The sequence below is a fragment of the Tympanuchus pallidicinctus genome, unplaced genomic scaffold (assembly GCF_026119805.1).
Source record: "Tympanuchus pallidicinctus isolate F22 unplaced genomic scaffold, pur_lepc_1.0 scaffold5, whole genome shotgun sequence".
NCBI lineage: Eukaryota > Metazoa > Chordata > Aves > Galliformes > Phasianidae > Tympanuchus > Tympanuchus pallidicinctus.
In genome coordinates this window covers 13,905,907-13,930,070 of record NW_026294769.1, presented here as the reverse complement: position 1 = coordinate 13,930,070, position 24,164 = coordinate 13,905,907, and the positions used below count along the sequence as shown (strand labels likewise).

The following is a 24,164-nucleotide window of genomic DNA, read 5'->3' as shown; positions in this document are numbered from 1 at the left end:
TCCACAAAAAGAGGTATGGTGCAGATCAGGAGGCCACCTTGTTGCAGTTTGTTACTGAAGTGGAAATAGTAGTGAACGTTCAACAACTAATTTAGCTTGTTTCCAATTCAGAGTAATTCAGGGTTCTTGGCTTTATTTTATTGGTAATTGACATATCATCAACAAAGTGTTTGGACAAAATGATAGCCATTCTCACTGGGGAAAATATGTAAACAAAGTTTACTTAGATGCAACAAACTCTTATCTAGACAAGACAAGCAGCTAAGTGAAATGAGATTTTACGATGTGCTGGGCACAAGGATCAGGTCTGAGTACTAGATAGGAGTGCAATGTGAAAGCAGCAGTAATACAATCTTCTCTTCAATATTAGGATTTTAGGTCTAGAAAGTGGAAAAAGTTCAGTCATTTTCCCAGCCTAATCTTGAAATAGAGCATCAGCAAGACTTTCAAAAGTAAACTTAAGCCAATTGGAGGCATAGCTTAAAAATCCCATTGCTTATTTATAGCTTCATATAAATGAATAGAGTAAGCGTCACTTTAAACATGGCCAATCACATTCAGTATTCCTGAAATACAGAGTTAAAACACTGGTAGCACACCTTGAAGAAAACTTTAATAAGTATAGGCGTTTCAGGATAAACATCAGAGCAGAGCTGAGCATTGCTCTGCTCTGAGGAGTCATCCATCTAATGGCTTTGTCTCCTGAATCAGAGATTTTAATCCTCTTAGAAGACTTAAAGGGATCTACTTGAGAATTACTCTGCCATTTCTATATTTAACTAATGGCAAAACTTCAATGGCAAATTTGCAGTGTTACAAAATTCATATCCTGTAGTCTCTTAGTGAGAGAAATGTGTCCGTTTCGCTCTGGCACTGAGGATAGAAGATGTTTGATGCTTAGGTTAAAACTCTGGAAAATTTGTGATGGATTTCTTCACCTTGCTTTGAAAAAATTTGAAGTGATTGGGTAGGTAGATTATAAAAAAACAAACAAAAAAAAAACCCAAAAAAACCCACAGTATAACACTGCATGGACATCTCATCTGGATTGTCCCTGTGCTGGACAGATAAAGATCCTCCTGTTGCCACCTTTTTAATTTCACTAGTATTAATGTGTAAGTCATAAATGAAGTGACAAACATGGAATAATTAATATGACAGCTAAACTCTGCAATCCCCTCACTTTGCCCCCAGAGCAAAGAAGTGCTAAGAGCTAAACACAAGCATGCATCTTAGTTCAGATTAATGGATTTTTATCAAGTATTTGTACACCCTATGAACATTATTTACACATTGTTTTTTTTGGAGGGGGCAGAATAAACATATGACAAGTATGACAGATTCAGCCTGCAATGAAGAGCCAGCCTTGCATCTACATTTTTCCTTTGGTCACTGCTGTAGCAGAGCAACAATTTTGCTAATAGCATTGGCTTGATTGTACTGTCACTATACAGGTTTTACTGGCACTTAAAATAGTAGCGTATGCCAGACTCCTGACCTACCAAGCAGGACAGCAGTCCTTTGATTTTACACCATTGATATACTAATGTCATACTGTTATTTTTAAACACTTGGAACGTACCATGCCACCCAATCTGCTATTAGGAAACCTAAGCTAGGCATTATTTCTTTTCTTTTGCTGCTCTGGTGTAGCAGTTCATGCTGCTTTTTCCTGCTTTATCACAGCACTACCATTTGAGATATAATCAGGATAAAAAATGTTCTTACTTACAAATGGACTTGAGCATAGATATTTGTAAGTACAGTCATTAGCAATGATTAGAAAGAAAATATATCTTTCCCAGTAAGCGACAGGACCAAGGTCAAGTGAAATTAATGGAGAGCAATTGTCCCTTCTCCAAGAACCAGCTTGGCAATGGAAACAGCACTGCTTTCAAGGAAAAAGATGTAGGCATTTTTATGCTCATTACTGACTGAGGTCTGAAAATGTTGCAGATGTTTTACATTTTGGTCTGTGAAAAGAAGGTACAAAAATGTTCAAATCCGGAGCTAAAATGTGTCCACGTAACATGAATAATGTACCACTATTTCTTATGATTGACTCAGTAGATGTGAACGATTTTATCAGCTGAACTATAATGTGTGTACAGACCTCCATTTCTCTCCAGATAACAGTCAAATAACCTCAGCACCTAGAACTAATGTGTTACTGATGGGGCTGCAGCAATGCCAGTTTAGCAAGTTAACTTTAGCCCCATCTCTGGCACAAGCAGCACGCTCAGCTTGGTTTCGAAAAGTGGCATCCGCAGATGCACTGTTGTCTCTGAACCTGTGGGTAAAGATGGTATGAGGACAGTGCCCCTGGATAAATTTGTAATGTCCCACTCAGTGAACACAGCTCCTTGTTTTTTCTGGCATGCATTAGCCTCATGAGTACACTGAACATCATGGGAAGGAGGCTGCTGAAGAATAACAATTTCTGCAAAAAAATGTGGTTTTCTTCCCATCTCAATGAGAAATTTCAAATCTTTTACCCATTCATCCTGTGTATGGCTCAGATTGCTGGCTGGCCTTAAGTGATAAAGTGACTCCTGCTTATGCAATAAGTGGTTATTGCTCCTGTTGGGGATTGTACTGATCTCCACTCCTACTGGGATTTGTAAAGGAGTTTCATCAGGCAAAAAGCTTGATTGCCCTTTCTTCCCTTGGCCTGCGCTAACCCTTCACAATGCTGGGGCCACAGGGTGGTATGTAGCAGCTGCTTAGAGAGAAACGTGGACCTCACAGGAGGTGAAGGTAGGGTATCTGTGATGGAACGCATACACATAATGGGAGGGGATCAGATGACTTGCAGGGAAAGATCCATAGTCCTCTCAAAATCATCCCTCCCAGACCCACCAGGAGTCTCAAGAAATAGGTTGCAGATTTCATTCCATGTCCCATTGGGCCGTGGCAGTAGGTGATATTTTTCCACTCTCTCAGCTTCCTTTCTTCTTTCTTGTATTTCTGGTAGTTCTTCTGAGTGCTGTGTTTGAAGATGGCTCTTTTTCACATGGCACTGTCAGCAGCAGTAGTTCCAGTTTCATGATTTAAGGCATTCATGCCAGCAGTATCATGAAGCAGTTCAGATCCCTATGGACAAAAAAAGGCTACAGTTTGCAAATTACTATTGTAAGCTTTAATACTGCATACATGCTATTTGCAAACATGGGACTTGCAAATGAATCACTGAAGCACAACAAAACCTCCAGGGAGTGGAGGGATCTGGGCAGGAACTGCAGCAATAAAAAAAATCATACCATGTCATTTTACAGACTCAACATTTGCATGGTACGCTGCTCCTCAAATCAATCATCTTACTTGGAAAAAACCTTTTTTCTTGGTTTTTTTTTTTTTTTTTTTTTTTTATTATTATTATTTTTATTTTTTTTTTCTTGCTCCTCTCCTTGCTCCTTTCCATGCAAACAATCTACAGACCTTATAGCCCTTTCTTGGAACCCATCTTTCCAATAAGAATTTGGTAAGATGATATTCGCACACCAGCTTCACTGTATCTAAGTCTCACTTAATTGTGAATCTTAAACCGTTAGGTAATGTTTTAGACATTTTTTTCTAATGAAATTGTCAAACTGAATATTAAAAAAATGCATTACTGAGGTCTGATATACCAGGAAATTCATCAGTATCCATCAGTGTTTTGATGGTGAATATCCAGATAAGCTTTCAATATATGGATGTGCCCTGCTCACTAAGACAGTGAACTTAGTGCTCTGCATCCTCTCTCGGCAGTAAGGAGCTTCTCATGCTTGGTCATATATTTAGTTCTGATAGAGGAATTAGAAAAAACAATGTAGCTAAGTTTACATGGCAGCAATAACTATGGTTGCTGAAGTAACTGTTGATTTTTAATGTATCGTGTGAATTACAGAAACGTAGGTTGCTCCAGTTACAGTGCTCTCCACTGTGTGGAGAAAACTGGTTGAAGAATTCCCACTCAGCAAAGCAAAAAGGGTAGAGGAAACTGTAGTCTCCCTTTAGAAAATATGACATGGTTATAAAATCTCTCAGTGCTTGTGTTTTACCCACAGGGCTTAATTAAATCTGATGAAGGTTAATAACTAGGCATAGGTAAATCTCAAAGTTTACAACACTTAGGTTTTATCTGAATGAGCACCTTTTACTTCAGAGGCCAATTATTGTGCTTTCCTAAATGGAGATTAATTGGGTGACCCGCTCCCAGGGCATATGGCCTAATGGCCCCTTTGCTATGCTTTGGAAGAGCTGTCTTTCAGGATGCATCATGAAATTCTTAACTGCAATCTGCTACTTGTTAGTTCATGGGGGAAGAAGGATTTCACGGCACTGTTGTTACTGGTGAATGAGTTTTCTCATATGCCTGGCAGATTTAAAGCAGTATTATTTAGGTGGCAGGGACTACCATTTCCTTCTGCACCAAAGAAAGGGAATGGACTGTCCTCTTTCCCAGTGAAGAGCTGTGCCTTCAAGCATTTCCATGAGATACTTCTTTTTTAATCAAATGGGGTTTAGTAGCCTGTTTAAATTCATTGCTTTCCCTGCATATTTAATGCCGAATGCCAGAAAGCAATTGGTGTCAGTAGCCTCTGTCCTGGACACTTAGTACTTTCATCCATAAAGCACTTCACAAACATCAGCTAATCCTTGTAATGTTCTTATAAAGTCCTGTAAGTAAAGCATTAGATAAGTCTAGGTAAATAACTCACTCCCAACAATTTCAAGAACTAAGCCCTTTTTTGCATGTGAACTATTGCCAACTGACTGTGGTGCTTTTCCCTCCAGTGCTGTTGCCTGCTCTATTGTTTGCAGAACAATGCAACAACATTTGGAAATTTTCTCCAGCAAAAGGGCATACTGTCCATGTTGCTCACTCCAATTCTTTGACAAACCTTTTGTGTCATCCCAAGTGTGCAGTTTTGTGGATTGGTTGGAGTGTACTGTCTGTCCATTGAGGGATTTCCCAACTCCTCCTCCCCGCTGTCCCCCCCCCTCCCCCACCCATCCCACTTCTGGCCATTTACTTCCAAGGGGAGACTTGAGTAGTAAGGAGAGAGGCTAGAGGAGTGAGGAGGCAGGAAGGCAATGGCCTTTTTGAAAGTGTCTCTGTCACTTCTCCACTATGACAGTGAGAACAAGCAATGCTTTTGTCATAGTTCCCTTATGCATGTGGGATAGAGCAGTCTTAATGTTGAAGAGAATCATGGAGAAGTCAACAGATGACCAAAGAATGACCTCTAGCCTTTGATGCAACGCTACTGATAGTCCTCAGATAGAAAATCATAGAATCATAGAGTCACTGAGGTTAGAAAAGACCACAAAGATCATCATCTCCCAACTGTCAACTCTTAACTACCATGCCCACTAACTGTGACCCTCAGTGCCACATCCACCCTATCACCTCCTCAAGGGACGATGACTCCATCACCTCTCCAGACAGCCTGTTCCAATGCATTACCTCTCCCTCAGAGAAGAAGTTTTTCCTAATACCCAACATGAAATTGATCAACGCAAATCTAGAACTGAAGAAATACGAAAGTATTGAAATGAAGTGGATAATTTCTAATGACTCCTTATTGTGTTATAAATATAACTGAAAATTAAGAATGAAGTTCTGCATATTATGAAGCCAAATAATGATTATCTATTTCTCACTTTAGATTTTTGCTTGAAATTTCATTTACTTTCTTGGCTTCTGAGCATAAATCCATGCAGAAAATAATTTTGTAAATCCCACTGCCATTGTATGACAGAAAAATACCGTGTTAATTGTGAACTACTGCAGATATGTTGCTTGGGATTGATTGCTTTGTTTTGGCAAGCAGTTTATGTGAAATACTTGATGAAAACTAACAATAGTAGGCAAACCAAAACCCGTGAGAAGAAATAGATCTGAAGCATATGGTGTGCAGCAAATAAAATACAGAAAGATAAAAGAGGAGCTTGTGTCTTCAGGAAACAAATGGGGAATTTTAGCTGATTGACTCGTAGTCAGGTCAGATTGCTAGGAGTTTTATGATTGGATTCAGCAAGTTGTTTAAATGTATGCCTCTGCAAATGAGTAATCCCACTGGGTCTACTTACATATTTAAGTTAAGTGTGCATTTAGATTGTTGAATCAGTGGCTTCTGAAAGATATGGTACATGAGCACTTAGTATCATTTCTTGGTGTGATATTAAAAGAGCAACAAGTTCTGTGCCAGATGCAGTTCGTAGAATTGCTGCATCTGGTCACATATATATGTTGTGTTTTTTGTCTGCATTGGCAACATCTGCAAGTTTTTCTTCTTTTAGCTGGGAGTGAATCCAGAATTCTATTTTGGGAATTTGCTGCCAAAACATCCCTAGCAAACTACCTCCATTCATAAAAGGAGAGTTCATATTCTGTTCTTCTCAACTTTTTCTCAATTATAAACAGCTTAAAACACTTTGAATGGTACTACTAAATCATTGAATCTCAGTTTTTTTTTTGTCTAATTACTAACATTATTTCTATTTTGGGGAGCTGTATTTTCATCTTTGGAATTCAATCAGATTTTCTCCTACAGAGCCAAATTTCACCATTATTCTAAATGCTAAAGGCTGAATTTTCAAGCATGCCAGTACAGCTGGCATGACACTGGCCTTCCTAATTCAGGAACACAAAGGATTACCCTAAAGTATAAGTGGAAAGTATCCACGTTTGTTCTGTTAATCAAGATTGTGTTTTTTTTTTTGTCAAACACAATTGGTATTTGCCTCACAGGAAGATCTCTGAGCGTATCAGTGTTTCCTGGGACGCCCTTGGTCAGTATGAATGCAACATCAAACAAAGGAGTGCATCACTTGCCAAGCTGTTTACTAAGCCAGTAGGTGGGAACAGAGTGGTGCACAGCACTACTCAGAAGTAATTCATCCAATAGGGACCACTGACTTATGTATCACCAGGACAGCTTCAACAAAATCCCATCATTTCAGTTCATGAGAACGAACAGGGCCTCCTTCTCTGACTTCTTGTTTCCTCCGCAGGTTTTTCTCTAACTATTCAAAAAAGTAATCATTTTTTTAAAAAAATCAGTGTTTCAGAAAACAGATTGCACTGTGTGCCCTGTGAGTCTTGATTTGAGGAACAGAATGGGAAAACAAGCAGTTCTTTGAGAAGATGAAGCAAAAAGCCTGGTTCCCAACATCTCTCTTTTGCTGTTTTTCTCTCCCTTATCTGTATGAGTCTCCTGTTGCCAAAGAACTGGTGATCTTGTTAGTCTTTGTCTCAACGAGGAATTAACAGCTCGCTAACATGTTGCCTGTTTTCATGAAGCTCATAGAATCCTTTTCAAATTTGACTGAAATTCAGCAGTGGATTGCACACGCGTCCAGAATAGGTGATTAAACAAGGCTCATTTCACAGGGGGATCAAGCTAAAATCTTCCTGCTTAGTGAGATGTCTCTGAGACTTCACTCTAGGAACTGCAGCAATGAGAGAGCCAATAAAGAAAAATTCAGAAACCAGAAACAAATGGCAAATGTCAGCTGAGGCCAAAATGCAGCTCCTTAATTCATAAACTGAATGCTACGGGAATGAAAATCAGACGATGAGAACAAACATGCTGCCTCACAGTACTCACAAAAGCGTGTGTGCCATGCAGTGTGTGAGCACAGCTGAACATGGCTGAGGACAGCAGTTCCACCAGGGATCCTATGAGCAGCACCAATGGAATATGGGTGCTGGGGTTGTTTGAGGCCCTGTGTCAGACATCAGTCCCTTATGTTCACACCAGCCTTGGGCCAAACAGACCCACGTTTTCTGATAGTCTTATTTAGCTGAATAGTGAATTTTGGACAGGACCGGAATGGAAGATGCTTTATAATATCCTGCAAAGTCCTGAGTGACTCCACTGATGGTTTTGTGGTGTCTTTGATGAAAGATCACTGGCTATGTAAAAACCTTTCTTGATTAGAAGTCAGTTGGTGTTGGGATGATTTGGGTGGATTTATTTCCTCTTTCAAATTCAAATTACCTCAAAATAAGTTTTCAAGACACTTCCTATAGATTAAAGGATAGAGGAATGTGACACAGAATATTTCAGTAGATTTTCCTCAGAAAACTAATCACTTGGGATTCTAGTTCTGTTAAATGAGTTATCTGCACAGACCCAGAACTTTCAGCTGCAAAATCTGTCTGACTTAAAAAAAAAAAAAAGTATGGAACATAGTTGACATCCCACAGAAGACAGCATTCAACACGGACATGCCCCGTGCCCCGCAGTTTGCAATCTTGGAAATCAGATCTTTGGTTGCCTAGTCTCTCACCAACTGTGCAGCCTTCCTCCTGCAGCAGCTGAGAGGTGTTTTGTGGTGGACTCTCAGGGTGCCCGAGGCCAGGCAGGCTGTGGGAAGCCTCATGGCTGCACAGAGGGGCTGACAGCCCTTAGTCCCCCACTCCCAGGCACTTGCCAGAGCAGCTGGGCTATTGCAGATGTAAAAGGGAAGGCTCTGCTGAGCTGGATGGCTGCCTGGAAACTGAAATGGTCCTTGGTGGATGTGAGAAAAGTGTAGTGGCAGGGGAGAAACTCATGTCTGTGCCAGAGAGAGATGCAAAGACAGGCAGGGAGGAAGACTGGCAGCTTGAGATCACAGAGGGAGAAGATCAGGCAGAGAATTGGCAGAGGAGCTCCTCAAGCACCTGAAAATGAGAAATCAGGTTTTAAGTGTCTCACTTCCTCAGGGACCTACATGTGGAAGTCTCAAACTCATTTGGATTTTACATCTTTTGAAAAGTCAGAGCTGCAAATAAAGTGGTAGATGGTGGTCCTCTGTCCTCTTGATTTATTTTCTTAAAAGGAGACGTTTGAAAAGAGGCATCTCTCACCATTTTTGTGTGAAATTGAATGAACTGAGACTAAGCTGTATTTTTAATGCAGTCATTGCTTAGTCTTAGTTTATTCAGTGTTAAGGAAGGGGAGGTAGTAAATAACAAATACAACCATAGGTCTTGGAAAAGAGAACTATTGAGTACAGTTTTGTATAGATTCAAAGCATTAACTTTATTTTCTATCATGAAATACTTTTCCATCAGTTTAAATGCACTTTATGAGCTGACTTTAGGGCTCTATGTAAATCTGCTTGGTATTCTGAGAAGGGAGATGGTTATTAATCTGGAAGAGGTGTCTTTGCTCAGAGCCAACTGTAGAATCTGTTTAAAACAGGAATTTTTAACTAGTGAATAGTATTCCCTGTGTTGCTCTTAGATTAGCTTCCTTTCATGGATAGTGGGCAGAGTCAGTACAATTTCTCTCCTGCTAAAAAGTTTTTACATCTCTGAGCAGATACTAAACATGATCAGCATAACATCGGTGAATTTGATGAGATTCAGCCCACACAGTTTGTTCCTCCAGAGCTGACAGAGCTTTTGCTAGCCTTTATATCCATAACTAATAAAAAGGAAGACTGAATGAACTCCCACTACTGAACAAAGCAAAGCCAAACACTAGACAGTTGTAACAAAAATAATAGTATTTCAGTCATTAGTGAGCACTGCTATTCTGCTGAAATAAAATATTCTCCCTGAGACAAGTGCAAGGGATGTTTAATTCAGAATTATTGCCAAACTTTTGCTGGCATCTGACTAGCCTACTCCAACCATGTAACGGTACTTTTAGATTATATATCAAAGGTACCTATTTTGGAGGCATGCTGCCTGTGTCAGGTTAGAGTTGTCTTTTGCAAAAGCAAAACAGTTGCCATCGATCTGAATACATGTGGTATGGATTCAGTGACTTTAAATTTGAGCCCCTGGATATAATTATTTTATATTGAATTATGATTTAAAACATTTTTTGGCTTTATTTAGTGAAATTGGAATAAATTAGCTTGATACTGTTGTGGTCAGGACACTGTTTTTGTGATATAATTAATATAAGGCAGGCAAATAAATGGCATTTAACTGTTCTGTTGGATCCCAGCCATCTGAGCCCACTAGTTTCCCACTCCTGACTGTTGTAGCTCATATAATGCTGGCTGTTGCAAAATGTTGCATTTACCCTTTAGCTTCCCCCAAGCTGGATAGAAGCTAAAGGGCAACGTGCAAGAGGGAGAATCACGCCGGGTTGCAGACCATCTCCCTGTTTTCTTCAGGTCACAAAGACTGTGGAGCCATCACAGAGTGAGAAGGCTCTCAGGCTTCCTGGTAGTGCCAGGGTTCTAACAGACTGGTTCTGTCAGCTCTGGCCATCAACTGAAGCTCCCAATTCCTTTGCATAAGACTTGTGCAAAGTGCTTGAATCTTTTTCCAGACTTAACACGGGGCCTTTTCCCCTTCTTCTTTATCCCCATGCTCACACTTTTCAATGCTTTTTTTTCTCTGCAGCTCCCATCATCCCTCCTGCTGAATGCCATGCGTTCAGCCAAAATAAGGTTGATACCTTATTTTTCTGGCCTTTCTGTACCCCGATACCTGTACTCAAACCTTTGCGCTGTTTCCTCTCCCAGTGTATCGTTGTCTTGTGCTGTTTCAAGACATTTTGTATAGGTATCCCTTTCTGTTCCAGTCACGCAATGGTGGCAGTTAAGACATTTATGTGTTTACCATGTTCTACCTTTTAAAGGACATTTCTTGCTTTCTGTTACATCAACTTAACAGGGAACTGTAAAATCTAATCGCTGCTGCTCTCCACCTCCTCTCCCTTATCAGTTCTTACAAGTCTATTGCCTAACATATTCTTCCTTGCTGTCAAATATATACGGAAAGTAACTGTGTGTTTTTGTCTAAGTGTTATATTGCAAAAGAACACATTTTAGGGCAGTGTTGCATGTGTTAGTTTTTTTCTTTCATACTAAAATCCATAAACAGGTTGTTACTAAATTGTTGAAGATTTTCACAGTGGTGAGGAATTCTCTTTGGCTCTGTTTTATGGGTTTGTTTTTATAGTCTTTTGCTCACCAACGTAGGATGTCCTTTTATGAATGCTAGGTCAGGTGCAGCCCTTTGGAGGGTAAAGCAGATGGTTCCTGTCTATCCAGCAGCTGGGTGTACGTGGGTGGAAAAACTTTGCAAGGCAGCTAAATGTGGCACGTGGAAGAGCTATGGCATAGATCTTAGAGCCTGCAGCTCAGGAGCAGCAGGAAGACTTGGGGGCTGGTGCACAGGGCTTCCCAGGCACCAGTGGTGACCAGGCTACTTGGTGACAAGTTAAGAAAGTGACTGAATTGACTTGCAGCAAGCCTGTGACTGAGGCAGAAATGCTTAGGAACTATTTTTGTTTGTATTCTGCTTGAGTTGGTCATTTTGAGCTTCTTCTATTCAATTTTTTTTTTTTTTTCCCTGATTCAAGTTCTAATAAAATATTGCTTTCTAAGTTTCAAAGTCTTTTGTTCTTCTTTGGGGATCTCATTATAAAGGAAAGGTCTAGGCAGTTCCACTGCAAAACTTTGGCTGATTGGGGCTCCTGTCACAGGAGGTAGGAGAAGCTAAACATCTCCCTCATTTATGTCCTTCATAATGAGTTGCTTCAGTGCAACGAAATACACAGTTTGGAGAAATTCAGTATCTGAAACATTTGCACAACTTTATTATACTACATTACAAGATGTATGTGGAGTCAGCTCTATTCAAAAATCGGCAACAAGCAGTAATTAAAACAGCACTGCTTTCTCACTATCTGGGCTGTTTGGAATTTGGAAGTTTTTGCAGCTGGTACCTCAGGAGGAAACTTAGATCAATAGTTTATGTTCTTATCATTATTTCTTTCAGGTTGACAGTAGCAAGCCTTCACCTGCTTCCTCCCTAATAATGAAATATAAGTTAACCTGATCCAGCCAAGGCATTACAGGATTTTTGCTCGTTGTGCCTTCTGGCACCAATTTGGCCCCTGATTTGGTGGGGGCTCTTTGTCCTAGGCCCTGCAGTGGATCTCCTGGTATTGGAGCACTGATCATTTATTTGACTGGCTGTCTGGATCCTTGCAGATTCTGACACTGGTAGTTTGGCTGACAAGAAGCCACCACTTCTTGTCATGCGGATTGGTGTTTCCTCAGGGATATGGGGATCTTGCATGTGACTCTCAAAGGCTAGTGGATGATAGCTTGACAAAAATACTTACAAATTAATAATAATAATAATAGTGCACAGTAGAATTATTTCTGTTTTGTTGTATGTTACAATGAAACCATCTGGTCCATCATTAGGATTTTATGAAACATATACAAATATTTTCAAAGCAACAGACATTTCATTAGGCGTTAGGTTTCCTCCCTCTTTGGGGCTCAACCCTACTGTGTATTTGTTGATTCCCTGAGAGTGAGATCAGCCTCTCAGTATGAGTTAAGTGTCTTCTAATATGCTAATGAAAAAAAAAAAAAAAAGAAGTGACCAGCCTTGGAATAATTAAACTGGAATTTGTGCTCAAGCTCTTAGTAAACCATAAGTAAAGTGATCCACAGAGAATTTGTAAACATCTGGTAGAAATAGAAATGCAATGATGTAAAAGTGGGAAATGATAACAGCAATGATAATGTACAGGTGGCTCATCTAAAAATGATATGTTTGCAGTCTGCTTTTATGTGAAGCATTCTTTAATTGGAGGAAAAATAATCCAAGCTAGGGATTCTGAGGAATAAAAGCAACAAATATGCCGTGACTGGAAACAAAACAATACTAAATGAGTTCAGCTCACCTGCAGAATAAAAAAACTGTAATTGATATTTAATGCATCCTTTACTCTGATCATGATGCTGGTGATAAACAGGAGTAGGTTTATGGCTGAAAATGCTCAGAATCCAAAGGGTCTGGCAAAAAAAAAAAAGTATAGATAGACATATACATGTAGGCGTGGACATAAGTGAGTATCTGTCTATCTGACACATCTTCCTGATAACCATCACTAGTGATAGGTCAGTGATCTGTACTGTGTCAATGAAGTTCTGCTGAGATATACATGAAAGTGCTATGCATGGAGCTCTGAAGTTTGGAATGGAAATACTTTGTTAATTTTATTTAGTTATGCAGAAACCTAAGAAGTTGTGCTGGTTCAGACTGAAAGTATTAGGCCAGTATTCTGTCTGAGCAGTGGCTGGAAGAATTCTAGGGAAAAGAACAGGGCAAAGAGTACTTTCCCAGCATCCAACTATTGTATCTCTGAAAATGTGCTGAGCCTAATATGATCTCTCTGCTTGGTGACCTTCATTGGAGGTTTTGGGTGGTTTTGTTCTTGTTTTTTTTTTTTTTTTTTTTTACAACATATTTGTTTCTTCTTTGTAAAAGTTTAGAGATCAAAAACATTTTCTGGGAAGGAGCCTGAGGACCCTTATGCATTCTTCATTAAGAGCTACCTCCTCTTGTTTGCATCAGGCGCCTACCAGCTTCATTTCACGACCCCAGTCACAACAGTAATGCACACAATTATTATTTATTTATACTTTGATGCATTTATGTATTTATAGTTACGGTAGTGTTGTGTTTCCTTAAAATACGTGAATCGGAGGGGTGATCGCACGTGCCTGGTGGGGAACTCAGCCTGTTTCTGGAGCCAAAATGCTTTGTCCTGCCATGTGGCAGAAAGGATAATCCAAGCCTGGAGCTGGGAGCCTCAGGGTTCTTCAGATAGCAGACAGACAAGTCCTTCAGAAAAGCCTCCTGGGGTACAGGAGTTGCTAGGTAGAGTTTGCTGCAATTCAGAAAGTCCCTGAACATACTGAAAGGAGGTTTGGGAGAAGTGACTCACCTGCAAGGACACAGTGGGAAGGAAGAGTTATATATGGACCTTTTTATTTAGTTGTTGATGTTTGCATTCCATATGGCGTAGTCACTTTTTTTCAGAAGAATTAAGGAGCTAAGTTCATACTGCAGAAAAACCTGACTTCTCTGTCTTTAAAGCCTTTTGTTTTGGAGAAAGGGATTTTTCATTGGAGACAGCGACCTGGTCAGGTCCACCTCATATCTGTGGTCAACATCTACTTCCTTGATTCTGCTTAGCTGTTGTGTTGTATTCTGCTTTACCAAAGGTTACTCAGTGTTCCCCACAAGGAGATCCTTATGTCTGGGCTTACTGCATTTTCTTATGCCATCTCTGTAAAGATTGGCTCACATTAAGCGCATTATGGCCAGCTTGCCTCCAGCAGACAAATGCAGTCCTCATATGTAATGTGAGGAAGGTGAAAGGCCATCCAAAAGATCTGAAACTATGCTCAGAGTATTCAATAAAATGTTTCTGAAAAAACTCCAAAAGCAACCCCCCCTGCAAAAACAAACAAAACAAAACAAAAAACCTGATCCTTGCTCAGTGCTGTGTACATAGTATAAGAATTGAGTTGTATGCAGTTGTGCAGCACTAAAATATCTAAATAAGTCTGATACCAATTGGTTTTTTGGACTTCATTTAGATGAGATGCATGAAAAGGATACTTTTTTTATCTTTTTTCTTTGTCATAAAGTTTTGTGCATTTTTCTTTGTTACCAAGCTTTCTGGAAGCTGAGAAAGCTTTCTTTCCTAGTTTGGCCCCTGGGTATTTTTTTTTTTTAAAATAAACTTCGTTATTCGGTATCATATATATTCAGCCCTAGAAATTTTGAGACAGTTCTAACCATTATGTTTTTCAAGGCAGTGTCTTACCTTTACTCCCCATTCACATCCACACACTCTCAGAATAATTTCTAGAATGCATCATCGTTGTATCTTTCTTTATGCTTATCATTTCTCTTCAAACCTTTCACTCTAAGCTCAGATATCACACTCCTTTTGAGATCTTACGGGTGTAGAGTCAGACAGGTAGCACCTCGATCAGTGGACATGGCAACATTTTGAGAAATTCCTATAAATAACAGATTTATTTCCTTGCATATATATACTTCTTTTCTCCTTAAGTATTGTCAATGAGGCTGTGCTGTAATGGCTTTCTTTTTTTTCCCCACCATGCAGTTATGTAGGATACTGCTCAGTTCTGTGCTTCTCTCTCATCTGTTCACATTCTTTGTTCCTGTCTGGAAAGTTCTGTTGCCTCCAGTATGATTACTTTTATTTTATTTTTCTTCTGCATGTTTCTGCACTCTGTTTTTATTTTGTTTTAAAACCTAGTCCACCGTGGCACTGATGAAGAGAAAGAAAAGATAAATCGAAACTTGTAGTCTAATCTGAGTACATTCTACGGTCTGACAAATTTCAGTTGCTTGTTCTGTTATCTTAAAGGCTGTTCTTCAAAACTGTTTTTTATCTCAGCTCTGTGTCTCTGAGGCCTATTACAATCTGATTTTACATTAGAGAGTCTTCATTCTCTCCAAACAGCATGTCTTACTTGCTGGACTGAAGTCTGCTATAAATGCTTCAAAAATTGTCTCCCTTTTTGATTTCACATGAGAAGCCAATTATCTTGCGAACAAATCATTCTTTCGAGAAGTAGAAAGTCTACAACTATATTGTGGCTTGTTCTCTTTCACTAAGCTATGGGTTGGTGAGTGAAATGTGGGACCTAGAACCTGCAAAAGTGATTTGTCTGGCCCCAGTATAGAATCACAGAATCATTAAGGTTGGAAAGACCACTTGAGATCAACTGGTCCAGCCATCAGCTGTGCCTGTGATTACTCTAAACCATGTCACTCAGTATGACATCCATCCTTTTCGTGAAAACCTCCAGGGATGGTGACAAAGATGGATAGTTAAGATGGAAATAGACCTTTATTTCACTATGCCTTTCCACTGCTTCACCTCCTTGATGAATAAAACATTTTTGCCTGAACATCTTCCGGCAGTCTGCTATACCAGTAGCAACTTCTAGATACATTCGTGCATTTATTTGCTGTTGCATTTTGTCATTTGGTGCCTTTTGTCTTGCTTCATGGTGCTTTTTCCTCTTCATTGAGAATGCTAGCTAGTAATTGTTGGTGGCAGTTCATGATCAGTCAGTGTCAGATCATGCAACTAATATTACCTGAGACTACAGTTGGGGCTGCATCTACTTCTTCTGTTGATTCATGTGCAACCCACAGATTGGCTTTAGAGAAGATGGGCCACGTTGTCAAAACTCACTGACATCCCAAACCGCGCTCCTCGCACCTCAATGGACTTGAGTCAAATGCTGCATTAAGAGCTGTCCAAGATCTGTAAGGAGCTCAGTGTGAGGAGTGGGGACCTACAGCCTCGTACTATCCTCTGAACTTCGTTATATCTCACTTTCAGCCATATTTTAAAAGAGGGCCTTTTTTTTTCAGCTAGTGAGTAGAGAATAAGGCAGAGTCAGGAGACACTCATTCCTCCTTAAAAATAAAAATGCAAAAAGAAATCAAGAGAAGGCTTTCTTTCCTGAACAGCTATTAACCGTTATCTGCATAACCATGATCAGCATGTCTTTGATGAGACTCAGCACACCCGGCTTGTTCCTCCAGAACAGACCAAGTTTTCTGCTGGGCATTCCGTGTTCATTACATCCTGATCTAATAGAAAAGACTGAATGAACCTCTCATGATTGATGCAAATAAAGCCAAATGCTGCTACAAAAGAAATAAGATTTCAGTCATTATCAGTCACAGTCATTCTGCTGAAAAGCAATTTCTCCTGCAAAATATACCTAAACCACAATTTTACCTTTTTTTTTTTTTTTCTTTAATATTTGGCAAGGAGAGATACAATGTTGGCACTTTTTAAAGCTTCCCTTAGGAACTCTCCAGACTGTTGCATATCACAAGTTATTTACTACTGCTCACTGCTAGTGTTGATAAAGTCAATTCCTTCATCTTCGTGGGTGGTTTATCTAGATTTGCTTCATGAATTATGACATAACTGCCTGGCTCTGTACAGGTCAGCCCAGGTTCAAAGAGGGTTTGTATTACCAGCGGAAATTTGAGCGCACACTTACGTGATTTGAACAAATAAGGGTAAGGTAACTTCAGAAGCTAGAAGCCTCTAATTCAATCCTAAAGCATGCAGTAGTTTGAGGTTTTTTGTTTGTTTGTTCTTAGTCTGTAGGGTTAATTTCAGGCAGGAAGGATTTGATCAGAAGGAGACTAATATCTGCTAACATTGTTGCTAGCATATTGCTTGATTCATGGGTTATTTCACTTTGTATTTTATTACCAGTGAAGCAGATAGCACTGCCTATTAGTAACATTGGTGAATGTTGCCCTTGAAATTCCCCACAGCTGCTTATAACTTTGTCAAGCTTTTAACTACTCATGTTTAAAATTATTGTGCTGATAAAGTACCTGCCTCTGGGTGTTTCTGTAGGTTTTTATAATTTATTTAACATATATTCCTGGTGTTTTGAAAAATAATGTAGGTTGTTTCACATAAGTTGTTGAACAAAACAACACTTAACAGTCTTTTTCTTTAAGCATCAGTAGTTCCTATTTTTTTTTCCTCATTATCTGATGCAAGGTCAAGAAGTTTCATAGGAGGAGACTGTTACGACAAGGAGGTACATGCTGCTGTGTGTGAACAAGGAATAAACTGTTTAAGAAAGATATTTAAATGTGATCATTTTAAACAGATAAATCTCAGCAAATGTCTATGGCAAGTACAGTTCAGAGTGATGCCATATCACATTTACTGGCAAGAGCAGTTGTAAGCAGTGGCATATTTTCTTGATTTGGACTACTGGATTAATAGTAAGGACATTTTTCCAGAGTTCTGTGTGCCACTGTGCTGGACCTCAGTAGGAAAAGCTGCTTCACCTGAGAGCAAGGGAGAAGGAGTTTGTCAGGGAGTTTCTTTGGGAAGATAAAGAAGAGACTGGAGAGGAGTAGGAAAACATACGTCATGAGTGAAATGGGAGAAAGGAATGGGAATAAGGACCAGCAGAGCTGGATGAAGAAGGTCCCTATAGAATCGTAAAATATCCTGAGCTGGAAGTGACCCTCAAGGATCTTTGAGTCCAGCTCCTTTTTCCACACAGCATCACCCAAAATCAAACCCTGTGTCTGAGAGTGTTGTCCATACATTAAAAACAGACCATGCATGTGTTCATTTAAGTGCCATTCTGCAAGACGTAGTTTTTCCAGTTTGTACAAAATTCTGAAATTCCATTACTGGGGGTGGAGGAAATGTTCTGAAAAGGCAATGGAAAGCAAAGAATGGGGGGGGGAAGAGGGGGAGTCAAACATTTTTGAGACTAAATTATATGTGTATTTTCATATGCAGCTGCTTATGAACAAGGCTTCCTTTTCTGTGGGATGATAGCCACAGAATGTGGGAGACATGCTGGATTTGAAAGAGGTGCAATTAAAGAAAATAGTCATTGCAGAAAGAAAATGCAGAAAAAGGTACTGCAGAAGGAAAATCATATAAAACAGCTATTTCACAGGTGGTCTTTTTAGTGTCCTTTCTTAATTTTCTGGGTATCTGATTTGATACTCCAGGGTCTCATTTGCAGAAGTAGCGATAACTTTTGAATGTTGTTGAAATCCATGGAAACTGTCCTCAGCTATGCTAGCTGCTGTATGTGGTAAATCCTTTTAAAAAAGCAGGTCCAAGGTATTTCAAACAGAGCATCCAGAATTAGCACCTATTTTTCACCTTTATCTCTCTGTGTTAGAATTTCTCATCTGTAAAACGCTAATGCTGATAAGCTAATGCTAATGGGCGGCAAATGTGGCATCTCTTACTGCCAGAGAGCTGAACTGAACCAATTCAGCGGTTTTCTTTCAATACAAGCTTTCGTTTCTGGACTGAGCATGAAAGAGTAATTGCTTTCTTTCTATAATCATAATTCTGTGGGAGAAAGTCATGTGAACAATCTCAAGCCTCTTGCAGAGAGGACTTGGAAAATATTTTTAAACTACTGAACCCAAGTCACTTAATCCTTCCTGCTTACTGCAATGTATTGAATTTTTGAGACCAACCTAATGTAGCTTTAGCCAGTCTTGGTTGTTGATAAAGGATTTGAAAAGAAACAAACAATAACAAAAATAAAACAACACCGCTACAAAAAAAAAAACTCTTTATTCAGTATAGATTCTTCTTAAATTTACCAATAAATAAATAAATATTCAGGAATATCAAGAACAGATATGTGGACTTAATACACAGTAACTAATCACGACAGGGAACTGGGTTTGTTTAGCTTAGCGAAGAGAAGGCTCCAGGGAGACCTCACTGTGGCTTTCCAGTACTTGAAGGGAGCATATAAACAGGAGGGGGAATGGCTGTTTACGAGAGTGGATAGTGATAGGACAAGGGGGAATGGTTTTAAACTGAGACAGGGGAGGTTTGGGTTAGAGATTAGGATGAAGTTTTTCACCCAGAAGGTGGTGACACACTGGAACAGGTTGCCCAAGGAGGCTGTGGATGCCCCATCCCTGGAGGCATTCAAGGCCAGGCTGGATGTGGCTCTGGGCAGCCTGATCTGGTGGTTGGTGACCCTGCACACAGCAGGGGGATTGAAACTAGATGATCATTGTGGTCCTTTTCAACCCAGGCCATTCTATGATTCTGTAACACAATCCTATAACTGTTTTCATGAGTGACTGACCTCTGTTCTCAAATTAGATGCACGCATGCATAACTACATAATTGGAAGAGTTATATGAACAAAATATTTCACTTAAAAATAAATAAGAACCTAAAATGCCTGACAGTGGGAAAATAGAATCCACTCTCTGAAAAAATGTAAACCTGAAATGTAAGAAAACATTTCAGCATTGTGTGTCACCCCAAGTAAAAGGTTCTGTGGGTTGATAAAAAAAAAAAAAAAGCCAAAAGCTGTTGCTATCACTTTTCTTCTTATTCTATCTGTGTAATGCATTAAAACTATCAATAATGACTCTGAAATTGTAAGAAGCAAGGCTAATTTTTGTTTATCAGGCTTCTCAGTTGCAGAAATTGCTGTGAGATGCAGCTTAAAACTTTTCCAATTATGGGCCATATTTTCTACAGTAAGCAATGAGGTTGGAGGCCTGATTGCTTCAGACTTAGCTGCCAGCCCTTATCTTTTCCTCTCCTGCACTTTTGTGGCTGCCATTTAAACATTTCTTTTGGATTTGTGTCAGCAGTCCTGGTACCATGTAAAGATTAACAGTACCATGGAGCAGCCGCGTTACCTGCGGGAGCAGCAAAGGCCAATTCTCTAACGCTCAGCTGCTGAAAGAGAGACGCATGACAGCAGCATTTCACCTTAATAGTGCTTACCTCTTCTAGGGTATTAAACACAGCGCTGTTGAATGGTCTCCCTATCATCTCCAGGGCTGGTGAGTACTTCAGAGCAGATAAGGAGCCACACAGGCTGCTTGACCTTTCTTACATGGTGCAGCCAAGTGAGGGGACAGCACGCACCTGCAGCACATGCATACTCCTAGCAAAAGCACACTGAACACCCTTGTTTTATCTGGTCCTGTGTTGTTAAGCCACTTTCCAAAACTTGCCACTTGCTACCGTTGTTTGTTATTTATGGTCTTACTTTAACAATAATCATACAATCATGCAATCACAGAATGGTTTGGGTTGGAAGGGACCTTAAAGCCCATCCAGTCCCAACCTTTTGCTGTAGGCAGGGCTGCCCCCCACCAGCTCAGCTGCCCAGCGCTCATCCAACCTGGCCTTGAGCACCTCAAGGGGTGGTGCATTCACAGCCTCACCAGTCTCAGTAAAATTTTTTCTTAAAATCTAACCTAAATCTTCCCTTGTAGATTAAAGCTGTTCTCCTTTTTCCTGTCACTATTGCACCATATAAAACGTCGATCCCCCTACTGATTGGAAGCTCCCTTCAATTACTGGAAGGTCACAATGAGGTCTCCCCAGAGCCTTCTCCAGGCTGAACAAGCCCAACTCCCTCAACCTTTCTTCATAGGAGAGATGCTCCAGCCCTTTGAACACTCTCGTGGCCTCCTCTGGACCCACTCCAACAGCTCTGCGCCTTTCTTGTGCCAGGGGCCCAGACCTGTATGCAGTATTTCATATGGAGCCTTACAAGGGCAGAGTAAATGGGAAATTCTAGGGATGTAGACTGATTTAGGTTGAGGACTGTCTCATCAGCCAAAACAAAAGTGGAGCATGTACATAGAAAATGTGTTAAGTGATAAATACAACTTGTGTAAAGTCCCACAATAATCCAGAGCCTGGGTCTGGAACAGAATTAAAGTTGCCAACGCTTTTGTCTACCATCACACTGCTCTATCACTAGCTAATTTGGACTTGGTGTTCCTGATGGTCTTTTGCAACCTAAATCATTCCATGATTCTATTATTTCCCGGAATTTGGACTTTTTTGTGCTTTTTTACATAAAACTACAGCAAGGCAAAACAAAGACAGTTGAATATTTGTACCTGGGAGCAAAATGTTGATAATGCTGGCTGCTACATTGATACGATATCCACTGCTACTGCTGCCTGGGGAGAGTGCATTAGCAGAGCCCAACAAGATGAAGTGCTGCATTTTTTTACTACCATGGTTGGCAGTTTTCCTGTTAAATAAGAGCTGGCAGAGAATATAAGGTACTTCTCTGAGGGCCAGACATTTTGTTCCCCTTACTGAGGATTTCTGTGTTACTCAATGAACTGCACGGCCCCCGCGCTTTTCTTCCATTTCCCCCCCGCCCCCTCCTTTTTTTTTTTGTCTTATTTGGACTCCATTTTAGTTGAAACTGTTCAGTGCTCTTTTTCATCAGAGTCCTTTACACTTCTTTCCTTTTTCTGGAAAGCAGCTGGAGTTTAAGCTGGAGCAAATATAAATGCTTTGAAGTTACTTTTTGTGGATGTGATGAATAATTATTTTTACAATGCATGAGATAAAAAAGCCACCTGGATTAAAAATAAAAGCCTCTTGGACATAGCACTCGGCCATCTGCTCCCTGTGACCCTACTTGAGCGGGGAGCTGGACCAAATGACTTCCAGAAGTGCCTGCCAACCTCAGCCATTCTGTGATTCTGTGTGTAGTTTGGTCCTGTTACATTTTCCTTCCATTAGGACTCTACATGTACCCAGCAAAAGCACAGCACAGTGTGTGTCCCAGCTGGGAGGCAGACCGTCTGTTTCAGTTCACACTGTGGTCCACCAATGGTATCCTAGGGAGGTATGGGCAGATTTATTTTTGTCAGGTACACTCTGAGGTCCATTGACACATGCAGCAGAACATAAAGCAACCTCATGCCAAATGAGAATTAAGGCGATTACCTCTGGTCACACTGGTCCCTTTTCTCCTCTCACTTCTTTGCCTGAGTGTCATCCTGTGCCTAAATGGTTTTTTAAAAGAAGGAGAGAGACCCTGGAAGAAAAAGAGGGCTTTGCATTCATCCCATTGAGCAAAGAGAACTGGCTGAGTCCATGTCGTTCTTGTTTTGTTTACACAATTCTGCGTAATATTGGTGATTTCTTTAGTAAGAAAACTGGCCACTGAAGGGTTCTGTCTTGGTGGAACTGGACTAGAACTGATCACTAACAAGGGTGAATCTTTATTATGTTCGTAAGGAAAACTTTAAGAAGTGAAGCAAAGAGATGTGAGTGAGAACCAGAGGACCAATGAGCTGTGTCTTCTGACTAATTGCACCGACTAACATGAGTAGCCTCTTTAGACCTCTCTGTCCTGTCTCTCTTTGGCTTTGCATGGAAAGGAACTCCAAAGGCAGAGAATGAAGAAGTGATGGTACCCTGCAGCAGCAGCTGGAGGTAAGTAAGTTGTTTCCATGCAGGAGGCAAGTGCTGTCTGTGAGCTTGATCTAGGCTCATGCAAGTGCTCCCAGCTACTAGGCTCTCATTTGTCCATCCCAGCACCTTTCTCCCTGCTACCAAACTGTGCCTGAGGTGTGATGATGATGATCCCTTTTCTGTAGAGCTGCTCTTTTAAAAGCCTCAGTGATGCTTACTATTTGCAAGCAGGTAAGTATTGATCATTTTTAGCAACTCTGCAGCACAGCTTAAATTCTCCAGCCTGTGGGATGTGAGCTGGTGTTTTGGTCTCAGTGACAACCCCAAGACATTCAACTGATCTCTTTTGTTATGACCTAGCTCTTGTTTTGAGGTGTTGTTAAGCGAATTTCAGGGCTGATGAGACTACAGTGGTTGTATTCCAATTAGGACAATGTTTTCTAAACTGCCTATATACATGCAAAGATCAATTAAGTGTGTTTCAGCCTTTTTCTTCCTATTTTTTCTCTTCTTTTCCCATCTCCTGTCAATCTTCTGTTTCTACCACTGTTTTTCTGCCTCTTTTCATCATTTTGGTACTACTAGCTACTGAAAAGAATTGAGTAGGATGCTTATATCTGAACTAACAACATCATACAGCTCTTATAGTCAGTTCTACTCTTTACAGATGTAAACAAGGGAGAACAATACAGGAAAAGCAGATGTGTATTTTCTGATTCTATATGAGAAAAATGAAGCACATTTGCTTGGTATATGATGAATACCTTCAGAGGAGAATACACCTGAACACAAAAATTAATGATGTGGAAAAGTGTCAGTATAATTCCTTTCAGTTTCCTATGGACCCCGTCTAGATCATACTAACTTCTATCTGTCTGTTTCTGTACATTAATACAGTTAATAATCCTGATCTTACATTTATCTTTGATAGAACAGAGTAGAGATCTCAAGGCCATGCCTGCATGGAAGCACAACTGATTCATTAACAAGATGTAGCCAAAGTACCTCCCCTCTGAAAGTTTTTCTGGCAGCAGCACAAAGGGAATTACTCTGTCCTCTGACAGCAGATGATTTCCTCTCATTTCTTTTCTTTGGAGCTCCTCTGCTTGGTATGGAAAAATTAAAAATTCATCCTACTAAGGGGCTCAGGCTTGGTTTTGTCATTTAGTGGCATAGAGTAACCAGAGTAACTTGAGTGCCACCCTGCACCTGGAAGTGCTTTATTTAAATACCAACCAGTGTAACTTTGAGAGTAATTTAAAAACAAACAAACAAACAAACAACAGCACCAACATTTGTTGTGATGTAGGTATTATAAATATGTCACACAAAAAAGATCAGTCCCACTAGGAAGGATGAACATTTCGTGGATGGTACATTTCATGGATGCAGTACAGTGGCTTGCAGTTACCCGGAGATAGACTCAAATCCTAGTGAAAAGAGGGTTATGTTTAACTCAAGTCTCCTATATCTGAATTTTCTAACTGTAGAGTTGTTTTCTAAAAGGAGAGAGCTGTCTCACTTCCCCTGTTATTTTACATGTTGTCTGGCTGACCAGGAAGGATCAGCAAGGCAGCACCTGGTTTGTGGAACATTTACCAATAAGAACCTGAGTGTCTTTGGGCTTCAGGT

General features: G+C 40.1%; 1 long non-coding RNA gene across 1 annotated transcript in view; it reads left to right on the top strand.

The window, feature by feature from the left end:
• Positions 1-23,239, top strand: part of LOC128091218 (uncharacterized) — a 44,745-nt gene extending 21,506 nt beyond the window's left edge. Inside the window, exons 2-3 of the long non-coding RNA XR_008211302.1 lie at positions 22,499-22,553; positions 23,200-23,239. This is a non-coding gene — a long non-coding RNA (uncharacterized LOC128091218). The remainder of the gene's footprint in view (positions 1-22,498; positions 22,554-23,199) is intronic.
• The last annotated feature ends 925 nt before the right edge of the window (positions 23,240-24,164 follow it).